Raw genomic sequence first — 19560 nt, forward strand, 5'->3', positions numbered from 1 at the left:
TTGCTTTAGCACCTGCAAGTCAATATGATGGAAACCTTCCGAAATGTGGAAAGTGCGATTTCCACCACACTGGAGTATGCCGAGAAATTCAGTGTCTGAACTGCCACAGAAAAGGACACACTGTCCATTACTACAGGGCACCGGCTCAACCGATCTCCTAAGTCCTCGGAGCTGAAGAAAACCAAGCCTGCTATGGCTGTGGTGAGACTAGACACAGTCAAAAGGACTGCCCGATAATCCAGAACTCAGGAGCGGATGGACGCATTCTGATGATCACCGCAGGAGAATCTACCCCGGAGTCATCGACGAGTAGTGGTACGTTTTCATAATGGTAATTTATTTGAAAATTAATACTATATTCATATAAGATTAAAAGTTGGGGATAAACACTTAAAAAGTAACAATAACAACTCACATGTAGAAATAGGTCGTAATATCCAAAAGAACTAAAAGATCCCTTAGAGAAGCTATTATGGCTCACCATATACATCAGGGTTGTGCGCAACTGAGAGGTTGCAGACTTAGAGTGAGTGACTCCGCTTAGGTCCCCTTCGTTAATTGGTTGAGGATTTGAGGCAGAGATGCTCAGTCGACTGTCTGGCTCATCTTAAGTATTCATAACTTGTATATGACGGGCGACGGTAGTGGTACCATGGGGGATCATAGTATAAAAGTATCCCTTCTGTAAGTAAAGCACTTTTATTTGTATGTATGCGTACATAGTGGTACGATACATAGGAGTGCTAATATCAATGTAGAAAATAGGAAACTCGAGAACAGTGACAAGGAGTACATTGTTGGACATACTAGGAGTACAATACAAATCATACCAGGGATACATCATCGTATATCAGAAGTTTCTTTCATTTGACCAAAAACTTCGTTCAGTATAGAGTCCGTTGTTTTCTTTCGTCATGATTTGGCGTGGTCCTCACCATACTGAGTCCATATGTTTTTATCGCCTCGATCGGCAAGCTCTCGAAAATTTCACCATTCGTATCGAAAGTTCGACCTGAATCAAAAATTTTATCTTTCGCATTCTAAACCCCCGAAGTACTCGTGTGAAGAGTACTTTGTCCTCTGAAGCCTTATCGTCAGATGTCCGCAGACCGTCACGACATACCACTCGTGCAGAAGACCAAGTTCTAGCACAGAGGCTAAGGACGAATACAACCCACCTATTATTATTTAGTGTATATGCGAGGGTGGTATATGAGTATGATTACGCAGATCTAGTATGTGTGTTTCCGCCTTATCTCCTGTTCTCCGTTGAGTTGTGGACCTGGAGCGGAGTCGCACATCCGACAGTCCTACTAATCCTAATTATATACGGATTGTATACACGAGGTAATGATAGATGGAACAAGTATGAATCCTATCAAGAACAATAGGGCAAGTTGCCAGGTCTACGAGTGAGTATTCTGCAAATCAGAAGAGCGCAACCCCAGTAGTAATGCTAAGAGAACTAATTTCGGGACGGAATTCATTCTAACAGGGGGATGATGTGACAACCCAAAACTTTCCATTATGCACAACCATCCACTTCAATAGAAGTCAAAACTGTTTCTACTAACTTTCAAGCTTGTTGGAGTAAGTTCAAGTGTTTTAAAGTTCGTGCTTCAAGAGATATCAGGAGAGAGGATACCCTTGGGTTTATTACGTAACAATAAGTGTCCAAAACTTCAAGAGTTGGAAAGTTACAGTCCAAAAAAGGTATTTAGACCAAAACCCCCAAGATTATATATGGAAAACTTAGCCATTTTGAATTCATTTGTGACATTTCCAACTAGAGAAAACCCGATTTCTCTCTTAAGGATCTTCACCCGATCACCCCCAATTATGATTACTTCAACCTAGAGTGTATATAGGTGTGTTATATGCCTTAGTAACATAAAAATCATATCAAAACAACAAGATTTGGGATTTTACCGCCCAAGAACTTCTTGGAGAGTAAACTCCTTTATAAGGGCCAAAGTGTGCCCAATGTCCCTCCAAGCCTTGGGACTAAACCTAGAGACTACCATTACTTGTTTTAGACCCCCAAAAACTTAAGAAACAAGGCTAGAAGTGAGTTCACGGCCAAGGAAATTCTTGGGCCGTGAACTCCATTTTAGGGTGCCAAAATGCCCTAAATGCCTTCCATAAGCCAAGAGAACTTTACCATGATGTGTCTAGGACCCAAAACAACCAAAATACCAACACCCATAGGTGTTTACGGCCGCAAGCTTATGACCAAATGGTCCATGGGCCGTAAACTCAAGATAAGAGTGTTTTGATACACAAACACTTCCTAAGGCTTAGGCATGAATTTAGAATGCTTCTTTATGACCTTTAGGACCCTCATAAGAATAAATGGCCATGAGTTTACGGTAGTAAACTCATTTGGGCCGTGAACTCCTCAAAAACTCCAAAGAAGGTGGTCTTTCTCATCCTAGGTTAAAGCTAATGTCCCTATAACATTCCCTAGCTTTCAAACTTGCACTAACCCATGCGTAACCATGAGTTTATGGTAGTAAACTCTCTTGGGCCGTGAAATCATGCTAGTAAACTCATGTGGGTGCCTTTATACCTTCCTATGTTGAATCACATGTGATTCCAACACTTAGTCAAGGTGTTTCCTAGTCCCGAAAGGTGTTTCCTAGTCCCGGAAGGTGTTTCCTAGTCCCAGAAGGTGTTTCCTTTCATATAGTTGCTATAAACACTATATTCATGTCAATATGTGTCCTTATATGTCATTTAGGACTTATTGTGTCTCGGGACTTCATTCATGGAACTTCTCATCCTTACATGCATACCCGTTTGAATCACCCACATCAGATGAGTTCATACCCAGTAATGAATCTTTTGACTATTTTAACTGTTTTAAGGGGGGAATATAGGTTGAACAAAATGATAATTCTGTAAATGTTTGTTATTAAACATCTTTCAAAATGTTACTTATGTTAATTAAGTTGTCAAAACATTTCAAAACTCGTTTAAAGTTATGTTACTTGATAGTTATACAAAAATCCATTTTTAAAGTAAAAGCATAACTTAGTAGAGAAATGAGTCTTTTCAGTAATAGTCCAAGTAGAGCATTAGTAAACTATTATAGGTATACTTCAGGAGAATGCTATCCATTACTTCTAGTACAATGAAGCACACAAAGAAACAATACCAGAACAGAACGAACAGTGAAGAGAATCAAACATTACCAGAACAGAACATAACAAATTAAGTTGCTATAGCATGAGAACACATAGACATGATCTAATTATACCAATGAATCACTTCTACATTAGTGATAGTTATATTGGGTATACATGATCATATAACTTTAATGTGGATTACACGACTTGCATGGATTTTCTTGGGTCGCGTTGGGTTCCCTTAATCTCCTTTCATGATAGCGTTTAGTAGGGGTTCTAGATTTCACATTATGACCGTAATAAGACAAATATGTTTTTAGGTTATTAGTACATACGCATGTCATTATAAACGACATCTGTGTACTTACTTTTCCCATTACTTTCATAAAGTGACAATACCACTTGAAAGTTAATCTATTTTCTAGTCAAGATAGTTATAAACTAGGGAGAATATACTTTACGTTTGACAAAGGAACAATCGGGTTTAACACAGAATAGAAGATGCCTTGGTAGAAGGCTATGACTAAAGGTTAGGATCATGATGCTAACTTTATGATTCCTTAATGTATACACTATAGGATACATATATGCTTAGTAGATCCCGACAGCTAAAGGATGTGTGTTCTTCGCTATATGTCCTGTTCCCGTTGGATGTGGGCTTGCACCGAGGTCACCCAATCTATTATCTACCCAAATCTATATATATTTATACTTAGTATACATTAAGTCATCATAAGGGTACCAGGTATGGATCAGGTCATAGGACACAAAATCAACGAACAATTAATCTAGTACAAAACTTACTTTTCAAAGTCAGTACTTTTGATAGACAAAACTAGCGATTTCCCAGTCAAGGGCTTAATCCATTTTATTAAGCAGCACAATTTTTAAGACTTTAAGTGTGTTAACTTTATAACACCTTAGTTTATACCCCATGTTTATATATAAGACTAATATCCAATAGATAGTTAAATGTGTTTCTTCCCCCGACGTCCTGTTCCCGTTGGATGTGGGCTTAGGGAAAATTCCCCCAACTAACTATCTACCCGATATCAAATTATATATAGCAGTATAAACAAAGCTATTATAAAGGTAATCACCATAGTTAATATCTTATTATAAGAAAAATAGGTTTTCTTACAAGCACTCTTCATTAGATATAAAAGAACCATTACAAATAACTCCATGAGTAACATGTAAATACACCAAGGTTATATATGACAACGATCTAACAACCAATGGAATGTGTGGTATCCGCCTTACTTGCTGTTTCCCCGTTGGGTTGTGAGTTTAGGACAGATGCGCACAATCGATTATTTATTTACTCTATGTATATATAACTTGTACGCACTTGGTACACATAGAAAGGCTTGTAGTGTCATTTTACTTAACTTCCATTAAAGTAGGAAATATAGGATTTTCTAGAGGAACAGTCGAACCTTTCAAAACAGAACTTACAGCTTACATCGCTTTTACATATACATTTTCCACATTTTACAGCTTACTCACATCACTAAAATATTATGAACTCACCAGCTTAATTGTTGATCAACTCGCTCAAATAACTTGTATTCTTAAGAGACTATTAGACAGGTGCTCGTGCTGGGATTAAGAAGATGGAGCGTTACAGCTTCAAGTCTTGTTTTGTTATTTGTTTATGACTTCTATTTTTTGTGAACACACACATTGTAAACACTTTCTTTCTAAATGAAATGGTTGTTCATTACTTGTTTACCATATACATATCTCATGATACTTGACATGACGTCCTCCACCCCGAACGTTTCCGCCGTTCCGGTTTTGTGGTGTGACACATAAGGCTTAGATAATCCTTCAAGTAGAAGATTCATCCCTGTAATGGTTAGAATTAGGCAAGAGCTGTGCAACAGGCTCAACTGTATTACTCTGAGATTATTTAATCCAACTGAAAGTGTATTAGTGTCTTCCTGTCCAGAAGCTACTCTACGTAAATTTCTAAATCACTGCCGCTATCCGAAATACTGGATTCCTACCCAGTTTCTGAGCCATATCGCAACCTCACAGTCACTCCGTATGACTTTCAAAGAGGACTTCGGCTATCGAAATCTTCCCTAACCATATTGCTGCTCGTGGCTCCATCATTGCTTTTGACCCCCCTCCCCCAGATCATAACAGTCCAACTACCCATCGCCACCGAATCTAATACGAAAAGTGAATGCTACCAGAACCACTATAGTCTTACATCACACCTGGTCTTCAGCGAACTACCATTTCCCGAATCTGATCATACTGGGGCTTACTCACCTTCGTGCAGGCTAACCCGCCCTGGCGTAAACCATCTGAAGGAATACGTAAGTTAATCACCGATCTGTCACATTCTCACCGTCGAGTAGGGATCAATGAATGTTGCGGGCCACCCCACAGTCTTACTATACCACTATACTAATGAATTCTACGGGCCACCCCCACGGTCTTACAACGTTTCTACTATATCTGCCAACAAGTGAATGCTACGGGTCACCCCATAGTCTTACAACACCTCCATTCTATCTGCCAACTAGTGAACGCTATGGGAAATACCCCAGTCTTACAACACTTCCACCCTACTTGCTAACTAGTGAATGCTACGGGTCACCCCGTAGTCTTACAACACCTCCATTCTATCTACCAGGTAGTGAACATTATGTGTCACACCGCAGTCTTACAACACTTCCACCCTACCCGCTAACTAGTGAATCGTATGGGTCACCCCGTAGTCTTACAACACTTCTACACTGACTACTGATTAATGCTATGGGCCACCTCGCAATCTTACCATATTCCCCCCGTTATCTGGATGCTGGTGAGTGCTACGACTATCCTGCAATCTTACAACACCTTCCATGCTATCTGGCTGCTGGTGAATGCTATCTCTATCCTGCAATCTTACAACACCTTCCATGTTATCTGGCTGCTGGTGAATGCTACGGCTATCCCACAGTCTTACATCATTGCCCACGCTAACTCAATTGCTGACCATGGTCTTACCGCTGATTACCAATCTGAAGACACCCAAAGTTGAGCACACACGCGGTCTAACATCCCACACTGAGCTCATATCCTAACTGGGATCCTCAATGTGGTTCCCCATAGTCTACCACACATAAATCAGATGTGGTCCCAAAGTTGAGAAGTTTGCCGAACTTCCAATTCACATTATTCTCCATTCAGGCAGCTACTTGGGCCACATTTTCTTTTCTGATGGGGATACGAGCTCATCCCAATTTCACACTTGCTTCTGTCTTGGGTACCTGAATGGCTCTCCCCTACTTCGATCTGACTAAGCCTCCACGACATACGAGAAATGGAAGGATTTCCGATCCTTCCTACCTTCCAATGATCGATTTGCTGACAACCGACACTTACTAATTCTAGCGATCCATTACTAACCGAACTTAAAAGACCATACAACCTTTGAGGACTAGATGAACACTTTCTGAATACCAATAGTCTGATAGCCCCTAATGCTTGAAATGATACGACACTAAAATCTTGAAGACCAAAAGACAGATGCTCCAACCAATGCCTCAGCAATGCCACTTCCCTTGGCGTTTCCAATGGCCACTCCAAGGAAAACTACTAAAACCATCGAATCCTGACGTTGCCGAATAACCATCCTGCCGACCCTGACCGTAGACCTTCACACAATTTCCCTAAATCGATCTCGCCATAAACCAAGACGACACTGAACACTTTGAACTACAAAAAGAGAAACGAACCTTCCTTAACCACTTTGAAATTTATGGTATGCAAATAGCATATGACACTACTTGAAGATGTAACTCATATATGAGCAAAGTAATGAACCGGATATATGATTTACCCTAACTGATGCAAGATTCCAATAACCATAAACATAGATATAAATAGCCTAAAAGAAGGCAAAAGATAGATTCTTGAAGAACTCAAATCCTCTCTTCTGGGGCTCCTACCCTACCTTCTCATCCATCTGTGATCCTCAAAGAAACCAGAGCAAGCACGCTCACTACTCCTCACCTCAACGTCAGATAGTCAGCCTTCTTGTGGCCCACCCAATTGTAGTGAAATCATAATAGACTTGCTCCCTGAGGACAATCCTTGCTGACGTGGCCAACCCGGCCACACTTGCAGCAGCCCAAACCCCTGGAACGACAAGCCCTATCGTGTAGTTTCCCGCACGTGCTGCACTGACTGTGATTCTTCCGGCCTCTTGAATGCTGGTCAAAAGTCTTGGGTCTCTTCCCTAGACCCTCCATAGTATGGACCTGATCTGACCTCCTCTTCTCAATGTGCTCCAAATCAATCTCCTATTCTCGGGCTCTAGAGATCATATCATTCAGGATCTCACACCCTAAAATCCTCACGAATTTCCTGATGTCATCCCACAACATATCGTGGTACCTTACTTTCTTTATATCCTCGTCTGTTACATATTGTGGTACCAATAAAGCCCTCTTCCAGAACGTGGTACTGATCTCTGCCACCGTCTCAGTAGTCTGGCGGAGATCTAGGAACTCCTTATCCAACTAATGTACCACATTCGCCGATGCAAACTCAGCTTGGAACCTGGTCGAGAAAACATTCCATGACATAACATCGACTGAATTATCACTCAACTTACTACCAATCTCCTCCCACCAATCACGTGCCCGATCCTTCAACTGGCAGGAAACATATATGACCTTCACATCCTCGGGGCAGAAACTTGTCCTGAACGCGTTAGCTATATCTTCTAACCACCTCTTACTGATAATGGGGTCCCTCTCCCAATTGAACGCAGGAGCTCCACAAGCATGGAACTCTCGGAAAGTCAATGTGCGAGCTCCAATGATATCCATAATCTCTGAACGGAAACGCTCCCAAGCGCTCGTCCACTATCTCCAAAACATAACAAGAGATCTCCAATGAAATGAACTCCCGTAACTGCTTGCTAATTGGATCAACACCTGCGCCTGATCCGAAACCCGAACCTAAACCATCTCCCTAAGAGCTCATCTCCAAACTGAAATACAATCAAGCCAACAATCAGAACTCACCCAAGAATCTACCTCTCATAAGCTTATTAGATTCTCCAAGACTCTCACCAATTCGAGTATGGATCTTATGCTTTCAGTAGTACGGGCCCAATACTACCTTCCACACCTATCCATACTTTCCTCAGCAATCCTCCTGAATCCTCTAAGTCACTTCTTCAAACCATTATGCTAGTACTCAGTAAACCATACTACTAACCCATTGTAGCATATCCTAGGCTTACCTAGGTTCCCGAACCCACCCAGTCCTTAGCTGCTGAAGGATTCCCATTAATGTCAACTTGCTAGCTCATAAGTATAGCCACATGCAACAGAGATCATATAATCCACCGAGTAAAAGACTCATCCCTAGAACGGTTGGAATCAGACGAGGGTTGCACAATAGGGTCAAGTCCATCACTATGAGATTATCCGATATGTTCCCCATATGACATAGCATATTCACATAGTAGCTAAATCACATCACTAAGAGTCCCATCAAGCACAAAGCAAGCAACATTCAAACAATGGAAAATCTAACCAACATACTCCATCAAGCCATTCTATCCTTTAATCAGGAATCTATACTAGCATACAATCTGAAGGCTCATACAATCACATGTAACCTAAATAGGCCATCCTACCACTAGCTGATCAGTTCTAGCATGAAAATATATAAGCCCATATAAGCATACAAAGGCATCTCTCCTAGATCCTTAGCTCTAATCTAGCATGAAAATCACATAATCATATCATATCACATAACAAACATATGTTGGTATTTTGGGAACCACTTACTTGAGCTCGGTCGATTGCACGCATCACACCCCTTTCATTACTTAAAAATTCTTTTGAAATCAAATGTTTGTTTTATAAAAATTTCATCAAACCCTCGGTTTGAGTTCAGGCAAACCCGAGAGTATACCTGAATCCCTCAAATCAAGGCTATGATACCAACCTGTAACATCCCAAAATTTCAGGGTAAAATTTTTCATTTTTAATATAACTAAAACATTATTGTAACTTTGTTCACACATTGAAAATCATTTTAAATAAAACATTTATCATCATTCCCATAAATCACGTATTGTGGAAAAACATGGGTGTATGCACTGCAAACGTCTTGAGCTCCTTTATCTGAAAACTGAAGGTACCCGAAACCAAAACCGAAAACCGTAAGCACGAGGTTTAATGAGTTCCCCAAATACAACATACCATACATATCAATTGATCCATACATGCAATACATATATCATAATCAATAAAGGTGCTATGTGCCGCACATAGTCTTGGCATTATTCCACGGGCCGCCTTGTGGTCTTCCTTACCAAGCCAGGGGCCACCTCCTAGGTCTTACAGACAAGTGCCAAGAGCGTCATCCAGGTCTTCCATGCAAGCATCACAAAGACAACCAGCATACATACTACTCTACTTAGCTAATTACCATATAGTGTACCATGAACCACCTCCTGGTATTTCGTACATAACACCTAGGGCTAACCCCCGGGTCTTCCTATAATACATAATAGCATACAGTATGCCAGGAGCCACCTCATGGTCTTCCATACATAGTGCCTAGGGCTAATCCCCGGGTCTTCCTACCATACATAGACCAAATAGGCTGGAATTGGAGCCTTCGACTAATACAAACAGTGAGGAGACTCACCTTGATAGTTGATCCCACGAATAATATCTGACTGCAAATTCGCTAGAAACTCACCGTTATCAAACAAACAACACCCAATTAACAATTGAGTTTCAAACCAAAACCATTAATCCATAAACGATCCAACTAATCAAGTCCAATATTAACCCTAGCCCATTGGACCCACTAAGGCCCATCTACCAACTAGGCTCTCTAACGCCCAAATCCAAACTCAGCCCACAAAGGCCCAACCCCAAACTCCTTAGGCCCAGACTGGGAAATTCAATCTAATTAGCCCACAAATGGCCCAAAACAAAAGGCCTAAACCCCAAAACCGAGTCCAAGACCAAAAGCCCGAAAGTCCACTAGTGACACGAACGTGGGCGTTCCCTCTTGGACCTCTGGGCGTTCGTTACCGGACCATCCATCAAGACACCAGGCTGGAAGTGCGGTGTTCCCCAGCCTTAAGCATGACATTCCTGGCCAGAAACGAAAATAAAATACACAAATGACTTAATAGCTTAAGCCAAACGTCCAAAACTTCCAAATAGGTCCATATTATAGTCTTAATCCATAAAGTCGACCACTTGGTACCTTTGCATGGTCCAAAAGGACCCACACATGATTCCAAAAACTTAAACTTCACAAAGTGACCAATAACTCAAACACAGGAGGACTTAATGCATCAAGACTCCAACTTTAAATTAAAACCAAATCAGAAAAGGTAAGATCTACAAATCTTAGCCTCTTAGAGTGACTCAAACTCACTAAGAGCCTCAAAAGACCATAACATGCATACTTCAAGTTCAAAAATAGATCTATAATGTAGAAGCACCAAGATGAGAACTTTATACATTCAATAGGCTGGAAATGATGAAAAACCTCTGGATCTACAAGCTCTCGTCAATCCCTTGCTTCTTCGCTAAGAAACTTCTTCTTCAATATCACCCAAATGACACCAAAATGCTCAAGGTAGGAAAAAAAATACATGCAAGAGGCTTAGGGTTTTGTTCTTAGGGTTAGATAGGATGGAGGCTAAATGAAATGTGGGTTGGAGGTGAGTTAAGGTGTTTAAATATGGTCCAAGACCAAAAAATTAGGGTTTAATCAGCCCAGATGAACGCAACGCATTCCCTTGGGGAACATAGGGAGTTCCCATATGCACCCGAGTCCATTTTCCTTTTAAATTTCATGCGTTCCTACTTGGTATGACATGCGTACCTGGTTTGGCCCCAAAACCCCTCTACCTTCAAATGGTCATAACGTTTTCGTTATAACTCCGATTTTGACGTTCTTTATATCCACGGAAAGGTAACGAGAAGCCCTATACTTATATCAAATTTATTTAGCCTGAAACTCAACCGAAATAAAATCCAAAATTCATAAAAGGCCTGAACCAATGCCTTTACCAGTACCCTTGGGCTCCAAAACACAAATCGAATAATTGGATCATCCAAACTACATCATCCACCTCCAAATGAGCCAAACTGAATTCTTCAACGGTTGTAACTCTGATAATAACCACTCCTTGATCACCACCCCACAATGGGAGCGATTTAAAATAGGGCGTTACATCCTTATTCAAACATTTTATTGGACATTTTCATTAACGTTTTCAATATGCAGAGTTTTTTCCGAAAAAAGCCTGTAAAAAATTATTTAAAACATAAAAACTAAAAGTTAAAGTTAACGACTTAAAAGCTTCAAAAAAGAAAAAAAACCTTAACTAGCTTTTCTATTATATTTTTTTTTCTATAATAAAACTTTTTAGTTTTTAACTTCAAACAAAACTTTTTATTTAATTCTTATATATATATATATATATATATATATATATATATATATATATATATATATATATATATATATATAGGGTACCTTTAGGAACATTATCTAGTGACTATAAAGAGTAATAATAGGCATATTGAAAATTATCATTGATTAGTGGAGCGCGTGTTGTTAACCGACACATTAATATGAGATGATAAATGACATCGAGATTACCAAGCATATATGTATGGTTATTCACATCGTGTTTGTGATCTTCGGTATCCCAGTCACAAATAGAAGAACATAATATGAGATTAAACATGCCAATGATAGATTCAATGAATATCAATAGATTTAGGAATTTCATAGTTCAAAATTGGTAAATTGCTTTTAGCTACCTTCATAAATTCATAATAAGATGATGACATCCATTTTCTTAGTTGTGAATTGTTATTTTGGATCCTACCCCTAATCATTTATTATGGGTTAAAATATTAATGATAATTGTCATCTAACTAAAACTATTCTTTTACTTTATAAATTTCTACTCTTGTTGATGCTTCTGCTCTGTCGTCGTCTACCCACCACTCAGGTTTCTCCCCACTCTCCATTGTGTCCAAAGTGACCTTTAATGGCTCCAACTACAATGATTGGATGTGTAACATCATGATGACTCTTTGATTTTAGAGCAAAGAATATGTCCTTGAAGAAAAACTTGTTGAATTAGATGAAGCCACCACTACTCCTAAACAACTAACCTCCTAAAAAAACAGTACGATGATGCAACAAAAGTTGCTTGCATCATGGTCACCATAATAGCTCCTGAATTGTAGAGGTTCCATGAGGACTACTGCCCTTTGAGATGAACAATGACCTTGTGCAAAAGTACCACAAGAGAGCTCGTCAAGAGAAATTTGAAGTAGTCAAGTCTCTCATGGCTTGCAAGATGAAAGAGGGAGAGTCTCTCTACAACCATGTATAGAGAATGGAAAGATACGTGGAGCGCCTTATTAAGCTCAATGTAGATTTTAATGAGGAGTTGCCCATTGATATGGTCTTCAACTCCTTGCCAAGTTATTATGATCGGTTTATATTAGCTAATCATTTCAACAACACAGAAACCACATTGGCCCAACTCCAAAACTTGCTACAGACTGTTGAGCTGGGATTGAAGGTAAAGCGTTCGGTCCCTTCTACTAATTCTCCAATTCTCTCCATTGAAAATGAAAAAGGGGAGAAGAAGAAGGCTGCTCCCTAACCTAACTGGAAGAATAAATCCCAAGCAGGGTCATCAAGCAATGGGCCAAAGGCAAGGCCCAACTCAGATATTCCAGTTGCTAGTGACCACAAAGATGTAACAACCCGATATTTCAAGTCAATATAATGATCTAAAGTCAAGTATTGTAACCTACTTTTGAGATAATAAAAATAAAATCAAAAAATTAAATTTTCAAAAATCTTAATTTGGATGTACTAAGTGGAAGATATCGAAACAAGGTTTTAAAAAATATAAAGAACACTAAAATCTGAGTTATAACGAAGGAGTTATGACTAATCGAAGATCCGCAACAAAACCCGTAAAACACTGTTAAGCGTAAAACGTGAAATTTCAATAAAATACATTTTAGCCTTAAGTATCTAAATAAAAGTTGTAGATATCATTAAACCGTAAGCGTACAAAAAAAGAACGTCCAAATTTGACTTTGTATGAGGAAGTTATGATTTTTCTAAGTTTCGGATATAGCAGTAGACAGCTAAAAAACTCGAAATACAGATCTAGCGACTTTAGGCCGACACAACCTAAATGAGAATCGAAGATGTTGACAATAGTAGTGCAATCGTAAAAAGGCAGACGAAAACAGTCATCGGATGAAGAAGTTATGTATTTTTAACGGACTTTGCCAGTCCCAGCCTGTTAAAAATATAATATTAAAAAAAGTCAAAATTAGCCGACGGAGTCTAAATGAAAGTTGTAGAGCACAATTTCACCTATGCGTGGATATAAAGAACGTCAAAATCGGAACTCTTATGCGAAAGATATGAATTTCTGAATTTCGGGACACGAATCCCCACACTGTCAGGGAACTCACGACGTGAGCCAAAAGCTCACAACCTGAGCTTCTGACTGATGGGTGCCAGAGATGGGTTATTGTACGTTGAGTCTATGGAAGGGATAAGATCAAAACTCACGACGTGAACCACCCCAAGTTCACGACGTGAACTCCAAAAATGCCCCTATAAATAGAAACTGAAGGTCTCGGGTTTAGGCTGCTCAATTCTACTTTTACTCTATGTTAAGCATCCCGAGACTACCCGGACGCCCCATTTACATGTCCAAGCCTTGACGGAAGCCCGAAGTCCCGAAGTTCCTGAGAAACCTACTTATTTCCAGTCCAAGTGTTTCCGAGTTAAACATCGTCTTCACCAAACCTTCACTCTTACCAAGTGAGTTCATACCCTTATCACTACACTTTTAAATGCTTTTTAAACACTTTTAAGGGGGGGGGATATAAGTAAACACATGCATAAAATCATGTGAAAACATCAATCTTTTAATATAAACTCCTTGCTGTTGTTATAACTATCATATGAAAATGTTAGCATGAAAAACATCTTACAATACCATTTTACCCTCTCAGGATGAGTTATGTTTGTAAATTAAAATATGCTTTATTTATATGTTTGCATAACACATCTTGACAAGAACAACCATTTCAACTATAACATTACTTATATACAACAAAATAAAAATCATTGTTATGCCTTTATCAACATAGTAAAAAGGCTAATCATTCCGGACATAAACACATTCATTTCAAAAATACGTGACTTAATTGAGAATATGTGACCCATTCGTCTTCATCGTACCTATCAAGCTATACAAGAAAGCCCTGTTTTATAACCAAAGTCTTCGCCTGGAGAACGTGATAAGTGTGTATATATCTATACGGGATTGATGATCCTGCACCCTGGCTGTTAGCTACAGCCGGACCGACAGGTTAAGGGTGACAAGTGTCATAACATTTCGATGCCTGAAGAACGTCGCTGCAGGCAAATTCATCTTAGCACGGTTATGAAAACTCACAGGATAGAGAATTATTATGGTATTATGTTTTACGGAAAAAGTAATATTACTGTTATTTTATGTAAAAATACAAGCTTCCTATAGTTTTGTTCACTAATAAAACTATACATTTTCAGTATAAGTATGTCATATTTACTTACAAATTGCAGTCTTGGAGATTTAAGACTACTTCTCACTTTTAGGAAAATATAGGATTTTCCTGGTCCAAATACATCCATTTTATACAACATCGATTAATAACTCATTTTATATGAAAATATCGGATTTTCTGGAAAACAAACACGAACTTTTGAATGGCACGCATTTACTCAAATAACTACTTATGAGCTCACCAACTTAAATGTTGACACTTTTTCTTTTAAATAACTTGTATTCTTAGGAAATCGCTAAACCAGGTTAGCAACTGCTTTTGGGGACTAATGCTCTAACGTTAGTAACATCTTTTGGAACATCATATTGAATTTGAGTTTTGAAACATGTAATACAACAATCATGTAAACTTTTCAAATATATATTATGGTTGTGTGTACTTTCTTTACTATTCAATTTCTATGATACTGTATATGACGTCCTTCACCCCCAAATGTTTCCGCCGTTCAGGTTTGGGGGTGTGACAGATTGGTATCAGAGCATTGTTTATAGTGAACTAAGTATGTCAAACCATTTATGACATACAACTATAAACACAACTGGGCAAAAACACTTTGATTTAGAGTTTATACTTTTTGAATAAATTTTGTTATATATAAAAGTATTCATGCATACAATATAGAGCAGTGTCATAATAAAACAATATTGAAGTATTATAGATAAGTTGTGCACAATAGGTATGCCTTGGAACATGTAATCGGGACTTGGATGAATATAGTCTGATCAACTATATTTATTCGAGAGCCGACTAACGTATTCCAGGGAATAACTTTAGTGGACAACAAGTCTAAAACTTACCAAACACATAAACGTTAGAATCAAACAAACCATTTAGAATACTATAGGAGTATTTTGTAAATGCAATAATTTAACCTACATGTTCAGATTTACATGATTTAATTTTTAGATAATTCTCATATCCCTATTCTCACACAGACGCAATGCCCGGATTCCATCTACCAGGGGACCCCTACTACCCGAACCAAGGCAATGGAGGATGGATTGAGGATGATCCGAAAGAGGATCCAAAAGAAATTATGGACGAAGAAGAAGAAGAAGATGAACCAATTGAGGAAGAAGAAGAGGAACCCATCGAGGAAGAAGAAATTTTAGAAGGGACTGATACAGAAACTGAAGTGTACAATCCCCACCAACCGTCTGACCTCCTACTATCAGGAGAGCTTTTCAAGGACCAACTCCTATCTAGGGAAACCTCATTCATCACTAGAGCCAACAACAAGGAGTTCGGACTCCATACGGGATGTGCCGAGACTTCTATGATGTTCGCAATGGAGGTTCAGCTGACAGGGCACTCCCTATCATCATGGAAAAGATAGCTAACCAAATCGATCAGGCAAGGATTTCAACAAGCCGAATCCAGGAAGTCAGTGTAACAAAACAAAGCAACACTGCCGATATTCATCGTCTGGACAAACTGCATAATGACACCCGAATCCACACCGGGGCACTCTAGGGCCAAATGGGTACAACCCTCACCGAAAAAAGAGAAATGAAGGAGCTACAAGCCATCCTTGAAAGGAGGCTAATGGGATCCAAACACTCGAAAGCGGAGTCTAGTGCCAAGTGCAATACAACGCGTCACAAGTAGTGCTTGCACAACTCCCAAATTTTGTTATAGACTAGGACCACGGCTAACTGTTTTACTTTCACTAACTTTGTGTACTATAGACCTATAATTGAAGTCAAATTTTGCCAACATTTTGATGTAACCATGATATATATATATATATATATATATATATATATATATATATATATATTAAAGTTTTCGCATTACGTGTTAATTGTTTGGATATCACTCAAATTCATATGTTTATATGTTAACATATATAAACTACTATTATGAATCGAACACAAGTTCACTTTTAATTCGGATCTTAACATATGAATGAATCTAAATAACTAACTTTTTAACCCTCAACATTCAAATCATCAACGACTTATGGTCCTTCATTGTTATTTCTTTGGCAGCAAGGTGCCTCCTTGCAGATCTGCTCGCCACCTAAACAACAGAACACCAACGCCACCGCCACCACCTCCATAATATGACCTCGTCATGGTACAGGTTGCTATCACTGTAGTAGTAGCAGCTGTTGTTACGCGAATAAACAGTCACGATGCTAGTGGAACTGGAAGCAGTACCAACTACTTGAATCATGACACCGACCATGGTCATACCAGGGAATGCACATACAAAGACTTTTCAAATGCTAAACTGAAGACTTTCAACGGGGTAGGAGGAGTCATTTCATTTATCCAATGGTTCGAGAAGATCGAAACGGTCTTCAATATCTATGCATGCCTGAAAACAAGCAAAGTCAAGTTCGCTGCTTGCACTTTCTCTGATCGAGCCCTCACCTAGTGGAAGGGCCATGTGAAAGCCCTATCTCTCCCAGTTGCTGATGCCATGAGCTGGGAAGATCTCAAAGTCTTGATACTGGAAGAATATTGCCCGAGGGGCGAAATCCAAAAGTTAGAGTAGGAGTTATGGAACCTAAGGATGTCTGGATCGGACCTAGCCACTTACACGACCAGGTTCAGTGATTTGTCATCCTTGTGCCCAGGTATGGTAAAACCGTAAGCGAAGAAGGTGGAGAGGTACATTTGGGGACTGTCACCTTAGATCCAAGGGCATGGCCTGGCTATTAACCTAATCACGTTTGACAGAGCGAAGCGCTTGTCTTAACAATTGATTGATAATGGGTAGGGCTGTAAACGAACTGAACGTTCGACGAACCGTTCATGAACTTTTCGGTGGAAAGTTCGTTTATGTTCATTTATTTAATAAATGAACGAACATGAACAAAAATTATCGTTTGTTTAGTTAAATGAACGAACATGAACAATGGTCTCGTTCGTTCATTTATGTTCGTGAACGTTCATTTATGATGTTTGTTTACGTTCGTTTATGTTCGTTTGTTTAAGTATATTTATATTCATGTATATTCAATTATTTTTTATTATCTTGCTATATTATATGTTCGTTTATGTTCATATATGTTCAATTGTTTTTATTTTTTTTATTTTTTATCTTTGTTCGTTTAGCATGTTCACGAACATAAACGAACGAACATGAACAAGTAATTTGTTAAACGAATGAACATAAACAAGATAATCTCATTCGTTTATCCGTTCGTGTTCGTTTGTTGTTCGGGTAACTTAAACAAACGTACATGAACAAGACCTTGTTCGTGTTCGTTTGGTTCGTTTACAGCCCTAATAATGGGGTTAAACAAGGTACTATTACCATCGCTTCGGAGCCACCGAAGGAAATAGAGGACCGAAGGAAACCCTAGAACAAGAGAAAGGGGTAAACCATGCAAGAGAACCACAAGAGGGAACAGTTGATGATAGCTCACCCTGTTACTGTCCCTATTACCCCGACACCAACAAAGTTGTACATCGGCAACCTGCCGAAGTGCAATAAATGCAACTTTCATCACCACGGACCCTGCCGTGAAATGCATTGCACTAGGTGCAACATGAAGGGACATACTGTCCGCTTCTACAAGGAACCGACCCAACTGGATGCTCCAGCCACAAATGTCAGAGTAGGTCATACTTGTTATGAGTGCGGGGCAACGGGGCACTTCAAAAGGGATTGCCCGAAAACAAACAATATGAATGCTGGTGGAAGGGGGCGAGTATTTGCAATGGGCCAAAAGAAAGCCGTTGCAGATCCCACGATGGTTACGGGCACATTTCTCCTCGATAACTCTTATGCATGCATTATATTTTGATAGTGGAGCGGAGAGGAGTTTCGTGAGTCACAAGTTTAAAAATATACTCAAACAAACACCCCAACCATTAAATGAAACCTTCATAGTAGAAATGGCTAATGGAAAAACAGAAGGCACTAAAGAAATATACCTAAATTGGCCTCTCGCACTAAACAACAATTCCTTTCCAATCATCCTCATGCCAGTCTCAATATAAAGTTTCAACGTCATTATAGGCATGGATTTGTTGAGTTCTAATCGTGCGGACATTTTATGTTACGAAAATATCGTTCGCCTTAATTTGCCAATTGGCGAAGGCCTCGTTATCAATGGAGATAAACCTAGTACCACTCTTCATATCATCTCCTGCGTCAAAGCTCAAAAATATTTACGCAAGGAATCCCATGCGTTCTTGGCACATGTCGTAGATGTGAAACAAGGGGTAGAATACATCAAGAACATGCCTGACGTCTATGATTTTCCCTGATGTCTTTCCTGAAGATCTTCTAGGAGTACCTCCTCCAAGACAAGTCGAATTCAGAGTCGAATTGATTCCTACAGCCACCCTTGTAGTGTAACACCCCGAGTTCATAAGTGCAAGTTCAGGGTTCTTAGTGTAAATGAGGAAGGTCGACTCGACGAGTCGATGTATAGACTCGACGAGTCGAGTCGCGATTCTGGTATGGTGTTAAGTGACCGACTTAGCGAGTCGGAGGCTGGACTCGACAAGTTGGTGCTGAAGGAAGAAAACCCTAATCTGGGGGTTGTGCCCTATATAAAGCACCTTATAACCCACCCCAGCCTCTTTAGCACTCCCTTTGATGTCCAGAAGCTTTCCCCATCAAATTCAACCCTAATCTGAGAGTGAGAAGGATCTAAGTGTGTTTTGGAGCTTGGAAAAGAAGGATACTTGAAGCAAGAGTTGGTGGGATCATTGAGGAGCGAAATGGATCTAATTTCCTTGCTTGTTGGCATCAGATTGAAGGTAAAAAGTTGTTGCCTTGACCTTGTTGTGCTTAGATTGTTCATGGAT

Source organism: Lactuca saligna, chromosome 7 (genome assembly GCF_052625555.1).
Source record: "Lactuca saligna cultivar CGN05327 chromosome 7, ASM5262555v1, whole genome shotgun sequence".
Taxonomy (NCBI): Eukaryota; Viridiplantae; Streptophyta; class Magnoliopsida; order Asterales; family Asteraceae; genus Lactuca; species Lactuca saligna.